Source organism: Diadema antillarum, unplaced genomic scaffold, assembly GCF_040938485.1.
Source record: "Diadema antillarum isolate AM-2024a unplaced genomic scaffold, OU_Dant_1.0 seq00001329_RagTag, whole genome shotgun sequence".
NCBI lineage: Eukaryota > Metazoa > Echinodermata > Echinoidea > Diadematoida > Diadematidae > Diadema > Diadema antillarum.
This window is the reverse complement of record NW_027272099.1, coordinates 103,979-112,990: the sequence shown is the minus strand read 5'-3', so window position 1 is coordinate 112,990 and position 9,012 is coordinate 103,979.

The following is a 9,012-nucleotide window of genomic DNA, read 5'->3' as shown; positions in this document are numbered from 1 at the left end:
AAACCAGAAGAAGTTTGAACGAGTCAGGAAAGTGGCGCAACGAATTACTCGGTCAGAATTGCCCACTTTTACTATGTTGTATGAAAAGCAAGTTCTTATGAAGATTCACAGAATTATGCAAGATTTGACACACCCAATGCATAATATGTTCAGATATAACCGATCTGGTATTCGAATAATTGTTCCTAAAACTCAGCGATGTAGATTTAGACAATCATTTGTTCCAAATGCTATACATATGTTTAACAACTCTGTGAAACGCTAGGATAAGTTTGGATGATATTGTCCCAAAGTTATTTGTATATGTTTACATTTTTGGAAAGTGGCGCAATGAACTACTCAATCAGAATTGCCCACTTCTGATGTTGTATGGAAAGCAGGTTTTTATGAAGATTCACAGAATTATGCATGATTTGACATACCCAATGCAGTATATGTTCTCGTGTGATAAGCATGAAGCATTATGTGGAATATCAGTAGAGTATCAGCTCTTCTTTCTCGACGAAGCTTGTTTAGGGGGCGCTTAAATCACCTGCGTTGCTACGCAACATACATTTTGGACATTTTACGAATGCGGCACAGTGTTGTATTGCTTTACCAATGTCTGATACAGAGTGTCATAACTTTCAATTTGTTTTGTTATGGGGAAACTTGACAAATGAAAATCAGAAGAGGTTTAAACAAGTCAGGAAAGTGGTGCAACGAATTACTCGGCTAGAAACGCTAGGATAAGTTTGGATGATATTGTCCCAAAGTTATTTGTATATGTTTACATTTTTGGAAAGTGGCGCAATGAACTACTCAATCAGAATTGCCCACTTCTGATGCTGTATGGAAAGCAGGTTTTTATGAAGATTCACAGAATTATGCATGATTTGACATACCCAATGCAGTATATGTTCTCGTGTGATAAGCATGAAGCATTATGTGGAATATCAGTAGAGTATCAGCTCTTCTTTCTTGACGAAGCTTGTTTAGGGGGCGCTTAATCACCTGCGTTGCTACGCAACATACATTTTGGACATTTTACGAATGCGGCACAGTGTTGTATTGCTTTACCAATGTCTGATACAGAGTGTCATAACTTTTAATTTGTTTTGTTATGGGGAAACTTGACAAATGAAAATCAGAAGAGGTTTAAACAAGTCAGGAAAGTGGTGCAACGAATTACTCGGCTAGAATTGCCCACTTTTATTATGTTGTTGTATGAAAAGCAAGTTCTTATGAAGATTCACAGAATTATGCAAGATTTGATACACTTTATGCATGATATGTTCAGATGTAACCGATCTGGTCTTTGAATAATTGTTTCTAAAACTCAGTGATGTGGATTAGACAATTATTTGTCCCAAATGTTGTAGATATGTTTAACAACTCTGTGAAACGTTAGGATAAGTTTGGAAGATTTTGTCCCAAAGTTATTTGTATATGTTTACATCTTAGGAAAGTGACGCAACGAACTACTCGGTCAGTATTGCCCACTTTCTGATGTTGTATGAAAAGCAGTTTTTATGAAGATTCACAGAATTATGCATGATTTGACATACCCAATGCAGTATATGTTCCCATGTGACAAGCATGACGTATTATGTGGAATAATAGTAGTGTATCAGTTTTTCTTTCTTGACGAAGTTTGATTGGGGGCGCTTAAATCACCTGCGTTGCTACGCAACATACATTCCGGACATTTTACGAATGCGGCACAGTGTTTATGTTGGGGCACGCACGTGCCTATGGAATTAGTGCCGTGCAATACACATTGTACATGGGTACTCAGCGCCTTGGCCACCGCCTCCTGGGCGTGGCGCGCATTATAATTAAGGGTTTAGGGTTTATTGATAATACTCTTGCTGCCTCATCATTGGCCGACGTTGCACAGGACTGGTAAAGGAATGCAGAGGGGGAGGAGTTTTATTTTGGGTGGGCCGCCTGCCCTTCGCGGCTTTCTCTGAGTAAACTTGAGCAGGGCAGCGCTATGTGCTGTGCTGTGCTGCGCTGTCTGGTGCTGGCTGCTGTTTTGTGCTGGCCAAGCACCTAGGCGAGTGCCTTCGTAGTTGGTAGTTTAGACGTGGGGGTGTCGGAGGAAGACAGCGGTGATTTTAGTGTATGTTTGTTACTACATGTCTCGTTTAACTCGCGGGTTTTGTGTACGATTTATTTTTTGAAGGGTAGTCTTGTATTAATTGTTTTACTCTTGTTAAATGTTGGTGTACATGTATCTCCATTTTGGGGGTCTTTTTATTGGCTGGGGTGGTATTCTGAGACCGTTTTATCTCTGTTGTAAGTCTGTTGTAACAAATCGGTATTCTGAACACCGTTTTATCTCTGTTGTAACTTCTGTTGTAACTTCTGTTGTAACTTGTGTTTTATCTTGCGCACTCTTTGCCTGCGCATACCATTGTCTTAGGGTATGCGCACGCGCGTAACAGTGGGCGCAAACCTGAAAACCCATTAGATTACACGGTATTCTGAAAACTGTTTTATCTTCTGTTGTAAGTCACGCCCCGTGCAAATTTATGCTTCTGAGATAAAACAGGGTGGAAGGTGTTTTAACTCCGTTGTAACTGTCGTTTTAACTTAGGTTAGATAGTGAGATAATTCATCAAGTCAATATTGTGGTATGCGAGTTCAAAATAAAAAGATATACAAAAAATAAAAGCAATGTATGTACAGAAAGGCAAAAGATATAGCAGTTTGACAAAATGTAAACTCATTCCACAATACAAAATTTGGTAACAGTAACACTGCAAGTATACATACGCGTTGTATAAATGAACACAAAGGTTACCGGCACCGTCGGCAATTTATTTTAAGCACTATTCATTTCAAAAATGTGTTTCCAAATATTAAACATTTTATTATATGATTTCACTATCTTCACCAATTAGAATTCATTATCAGTACCTTTGGGTGTTTCAAAAATATTTATTGCTGGGAATGGCGCGAATCCTGAGAAAAGTATTAGAAGTCCAAGGTTCCATGACGGAACTTGACGTGATATTGATCTCCAAGAGATATCTTGTGAAGATAGTGACAACAACAACAACAACAACAACAATGATGATAATGATAATAATAACATGGCATTGCAAGGGCTTAACTTAATTTAGAAGCGTCTAGTTCCCCATAAACCATGAAATTTGGGTTCCTCTTATGAACGCCAGATATCTTTTTATTTTTTTAGACAAAATTTCAAATAAAAAGACTCAATCTGAGATAGCTTTGCGAATCCCCTTCCGCACCAACTATACGTCAAAACCGGTAAGAAGGCATAAATGATCAAGCTTCTGTTGTAACTTTATTCTATCTCTGGCTCTCTTTACCTGCGCATGCCATTGTCCTATTTGTGCGCACGCCAGAGAATGAGCGCTTGTTAAAACGCGCAGAGTTAAGCAAGGCGCATTTGCCCAAGGGAGCAATCTTATTGGTTGAAATGTCTTAGATGCTACTTCTAACAATATTTCCTATTGGATATGATTATTGCGATGGGCGGGGTTACCATGACTTACAACACCGTTAAAACAGTTTTCAGAATACCGATTTACAACTGTTTTAGCGGTGTTGTAACTCACAGACTTACAACACAAGTTACAACACAAGTTACAACAGAGATAAAACGGTGTTCAGAATACCACCCCAGGGGTCCGGTGCTTTTAAGCCCCTCCTCATCTCTCACCAGTCAATGCCTTCGATCCAGCTTTCTTCTTCTCCTAACTTCTCTCTCTATGACATGATCTTTTCCCCTTCCATCTACTCTTTCATCATAACTTGCAGAGGAAATGGGAGGGATGAGGAGGGGGACGAGAAGTTACACAGATATTTAGGTACTGAGGAAGTGTGCAACTAAGGTCTGGTAGGGTATTTTTAGACAGCTTACGTGTGTGGGCGGGTGTGTGAGTGAGTGTATGCGGGTATTCAGGTGTGTGTGAGCAGGGAGATGACACCTCCCTGGTGCGAGTGTGCACATGTGTATGTGTACCTTCGTGCGGGAGTTTGTGTATATATTCTTTTATATAAATTACAGAGATTTTTAATGAAATCATTCAAGACACTGTTCGTTCAATGCTTTTGTTTGTCTGTTTGTATACCACTATTATAATACGTGCAATATATGTTGTCTGCTCCAGTTCCTTTGTTATGCCAGTGGACGACGAATTTCTGTATTTTTAACAGACAATAAAGTTCCTTGTATCCTTGTATCCTTGTATCCTTGTATTGTACATACACATTTATGTATAAACATAAACATAAGTTGTTCACAGAGTATTTTCTTCTTCATTGTCTTTGCACAATGTACAGCAAAACGTACAACAAAACATACAACAATGAATAATACAGAGGGTCTACAGCATAACATAATAATATAATATACATCTGAAGGAGAATAGGAGGGAGGGATGACTTGCATAGAGATAGGATAGCTGGAAGGAGAAAGGGAAAAGAGAGGCCTGTCTGCTTTCACTAAAGGTTTTTACAAAGTAAAATCACCTGTATCATTGATTAGCAAGGTATGACAAAATATTTTCTCACCGCGGCACTGGTGAACAGTTGATACAGGTCATGGTCGGTTACATAATTACATAATAAATCAAATGCGTCGATATTTCTGCGAAAGAATTTCGTGTATACACTACCTAGTTCACACAACAAAAACACAACAGAGTACTGAACGCTGTACTTAATCATATACGTATAAATATAAAACCGTTACAATACATAATTATGCATATTACACGGATGGGAATGGAAATGGAGGGTCCCACTAAAAAGCCAAGCTTGTACGATATGGGACCCTCAGAAATACACAAAAAACGAATAATGACTTCATGAAACTACAAACAAATATATGAAACAAAATCAAAGAAACAAATGTAAACTGACATGAAATGAAATAACAGGGAAAAACGAGAAAAAAGAAAAAAAGAAAAAAAGGAAAAGGAATGATATTGGAAATATAAGAATTGGGTACATATACCAGAAAAAAAATACAAAAGAGCGGACATATTAAAAGGAAAGAATAGACACAATGATAACTTGTTCAATAACTGTAACATTTGAGGAGAACTTATATTCGACAGATTATTTTACTCTAATAGAAAATAGTTGATATGTAATGATTAATGCATATATAAAAGAAAGAAAATGATAACTTAATTGAGTTAATGAAACAAACCTAATCCGGTAGTATGTTTTAAGATTTCAATAAAAATCATTTCAATTTATTCTTGAAAGAATTCAAAGTTCGTGCTGTTACAATATCATTTGGAAGTGAGTTCCAATACTTTGGCCCATCGTAAATAAAGGTGTTCTGAGCCACCAGAGTTCTGAAAAGGGGCAAATAAAACTCATTCGAACGCCTTGTTGGGTAATTATGAACGGACTGATTTCTTGGAAACATTGTTTCAAATAATATTATATTTGGAAGTTTTTTTGCATCATAATTAAACATTGATTGTCCTAGATTATACAAATACAAATCCTTAATTTTCAATATTTTGTTTTCAAAAAATAACGGGTCAGTATGAGACAGAAATGCAGTATGACGTATAATACGGAGTGACTTCTTTTGTAATAAAAGTAATTTATCTAAGAACGTTTGATATGTATTTCCCCACGCAAGAATATCTTAAGCATGACAATATGAGAGATGAATATAATGTAATCAGGGACGACAAAGGAAGACAAAATTTAATCTTGTTAATTATACCAATATTTCGTGAAATAGTTTTACATATACTATCAATATGGAATTTCCATGTAAGCTTGTTATCAACTGTTATTCCCAGAAATTTAATGTAGGAAACATTTTCCAGTGGAGTCCCATCAAAAACAATGTCATTAGGTAGTGTATCTATAGAGTTGCTGAAAAGCATATACATGTATATTTTTTTTTGAAAATTAAGAGACAATCTATTTGCCTTTATCCATTGGGCGACATTTTTTAATTCAGAGTTTATTGTATTTACAAGTGTAAGAAGATTATTGTGCGAAAAAATAAATATGAGTCATCCGCAAAGAGAATAAAGGAAAGAACAGCTGATGACCTACAAAAATCATTTTGATAAACGAGAAACAAAAGCGGACCTAACAAACTTCCCTGTGGGACCCCACATTTGATATTTAACATTTGTGAATTACAACCATTCAAAGAGACATATTGCTTCCTGTTCATGAGGTAGCTCCTGAACCACTCCAAGGCCTTCCCAGGTACTCCGTAATGATATAATCTATCAAGTAAAATATCATGATTAATGGTGTCGAAGGCCTTGGAGAAGTCCAGGAACAAACCTATTAGATGTGAAGATCTGTCAATAGCATGTGCCACTTTTCTACAAAACTTAATAAACTTAACATGAGTAGTGCTGTGTTTTTCTCTAAATCCAAACTGAGAATTTGAAAGTATATTATTAAATTTTTAAAAAGTAATAGTTCTTTTATAAACAATTTTTCCAAGAATTTTGGACAATGTAGGACCTACATAACAAAGAAATCGGTCGGTGATTATTGACATCTAATTTGTCGCCGTTTTTAAACAAGGGGATGACTTTTGCTATTTTCATACTTTCGGGGACAATGCCATTAGAAAGAGATAAATTGAATATGTGAGCTAAAGGATCCGCAATTGAAGATATTACCCCCTTTAAAAGAAAATTACTGATGTCATCGTGTCCAGCACTACTTTTAGAACTAAAATCAGAAACGATATTGATGACGAAATGATGACTAGACCAACTGGTTATTAGACCAACTGATATTAAACAGTCCAACTGGCTGTAGACCAAGTGGTAATAGAGTGTAAACCGATCCGGACGATAACCTCTGTGAAATGGTTGTTTGAAGGTTAGATATAAATTAAAAACTCGTCTTTTAATATTACCTGAGAAAAAGTACCAACGCACCCTTTCGGCAAAACCGGGTGTGGGGGTGGGGGGGGGGGTCAACCTCCCAAACGTACACCACAAATACACTACACGTGAAAAACCTATGACGCACGACACAACAACATCATCTTTTCTTCCCATGCGCTGCGGCTTGATTCTGAAACTGAACACGTCGAACTCGCTACTGTACGACGCTAAAAAAAAAAAAAAAAAAAAAATGTTTTCGACGAATATCTTCATAAAGGCATAAAGTCATCAGTGCAGTGCTATCTCTGCATACCATGGCAGAGAGAAAGAGTACCTGTAAGCGAGTCCGGCAGGGTTGGACTAAAGAATAAATAGACGCGTTGGCAGTGTGGGCTGAAACTTCCGGTTCCGTGGTTTGGACGAAGGGTGGGGTTCCAGTCAACGCGACGCGACACAACGCTCCCAACGCACCCTTTCGGCAAAACCGGGGGGGGGGGGGGGGGCTTTGAACGAAGGGTGGTGTTCCCATTAACGCGACGCGCCACCACCCAACCCACCCTTTCGGCATAAGCCGTTAACGTTCATGTGGGAGGACGATGAACGGGGAGAATAACATTATGTACGCTGATGAGTGTACGAGCGCATCTGAATGAGGACTGTTACATAAGTGGCGTAATTACGGCTGACATGCTACATGATTGTGTGCACGGAATACAAACCTATAAGGCTGTGTTTATCAACTCCTTTTCTCGGCAGAAACAGGTTATCCAAACAGCTTTCAAGGAATTTTTACGAGTTGATAAACGCAAAGCTGTTTTGAAAGCCCTTTAGGAAAGCCTTTTACGAAAGGGTGCGTTTATCAACTCTCCTTTCTCGGCAGAAACAGGTTATCCAAACAGCTTTCAAGGAATTTTCACGAGTTGATATTAAACGCAAAGCTGTTTTGAAAACCCTTTAGGAAAGCCTTTCCGAAAGCCCGAAATTTGTGACGATCCAAACAGGATTCCTAAACAGGTTATCAGAAACCTGTTTGTAAAAGCCTTTCGAAGTTGATAAACGCAAAGCTGTTTTGAAAGCCCTTTAGGTCGCCCTACTGCGGTTCCAGTTTCTGAAAAGACGCGCGCCACGTAAAGTGCACACGAGTACGTGTACACAGGTGTATACATACAGCTGTGTGTAATGCACGCATATGCTTGGAACAAGGAGGTGTTTCTTTCACCAACAAGGTTTGAGAAATAGAGTAACAACAGTCTCATTCCCTTTGATCCCATGTCTCATGCTGCCACTCAGAAATATTTGAAGTATGTGGAGCTGCTTCACAGATAAGAAGACAATTGACTCATGTGCCATTGTATCATGACTCGTCACTCTCAAAGGAAGATATGTCTTTATGATGGTAATTGCTTTTCGCCGTCCCTTCTTAGAAAACAAGCGGCACATTAATAGTACAGGCAGTCAGGGCTTTGGAAAGGCCTCTCGAAAGGCTATGGAAAGGGCTTTCGAAAGGGCTATCGAAAGGGCTATCGAAAGCCGTTTAAACAGGGGAAAGTTGATAAACGCAGCCGACGAAACCAAGAGGCACATTAATAGTACAGGGAGTGGACAGGGCTTTCGAAAGGGCTATGGAAAGGGCTTTCGAAAGGGCTATGGAAAGGGCTATCGAAAGGGTTATCGAAAGGGCTTTCGAAAGTCGTTTAAACAGGGGAAAGTTGATAAACGCAGCCTTTGTCTAACATCTGTGTAGGAAGGTAAGTGGTTAGGCCTACAATGTATAAGTAGAGATAAAGGCGTACTTGATGCTCACACTCCACCAAAACTATTGTCCTCTCGTACATACAACACACCTGCAAAGCTATACTCTCCCTTCCTCATCCTCATAGCATTCCACCTTTCAATGACACTCAACAAAATATAACAGCGATTAATGCTGGTGTGTGAAAATTGAAAACATTTAGTTTTGAAAATAAACAAACTTATGTATAGAACTAGACTTGGAATTTGTCAAGACTGACAAATTAGGTGATCCGATTTTTTTTAATCAATGATTCGAGTCCTGATCGCAATAGGCATGACCATATAGGTTTCATCTGTGTTTAGAGACATTGGACGTGTGATATTTGGATTCTCATTTAGAAAAGAGAGTTAGGTCTGCTATCTCTGTTAC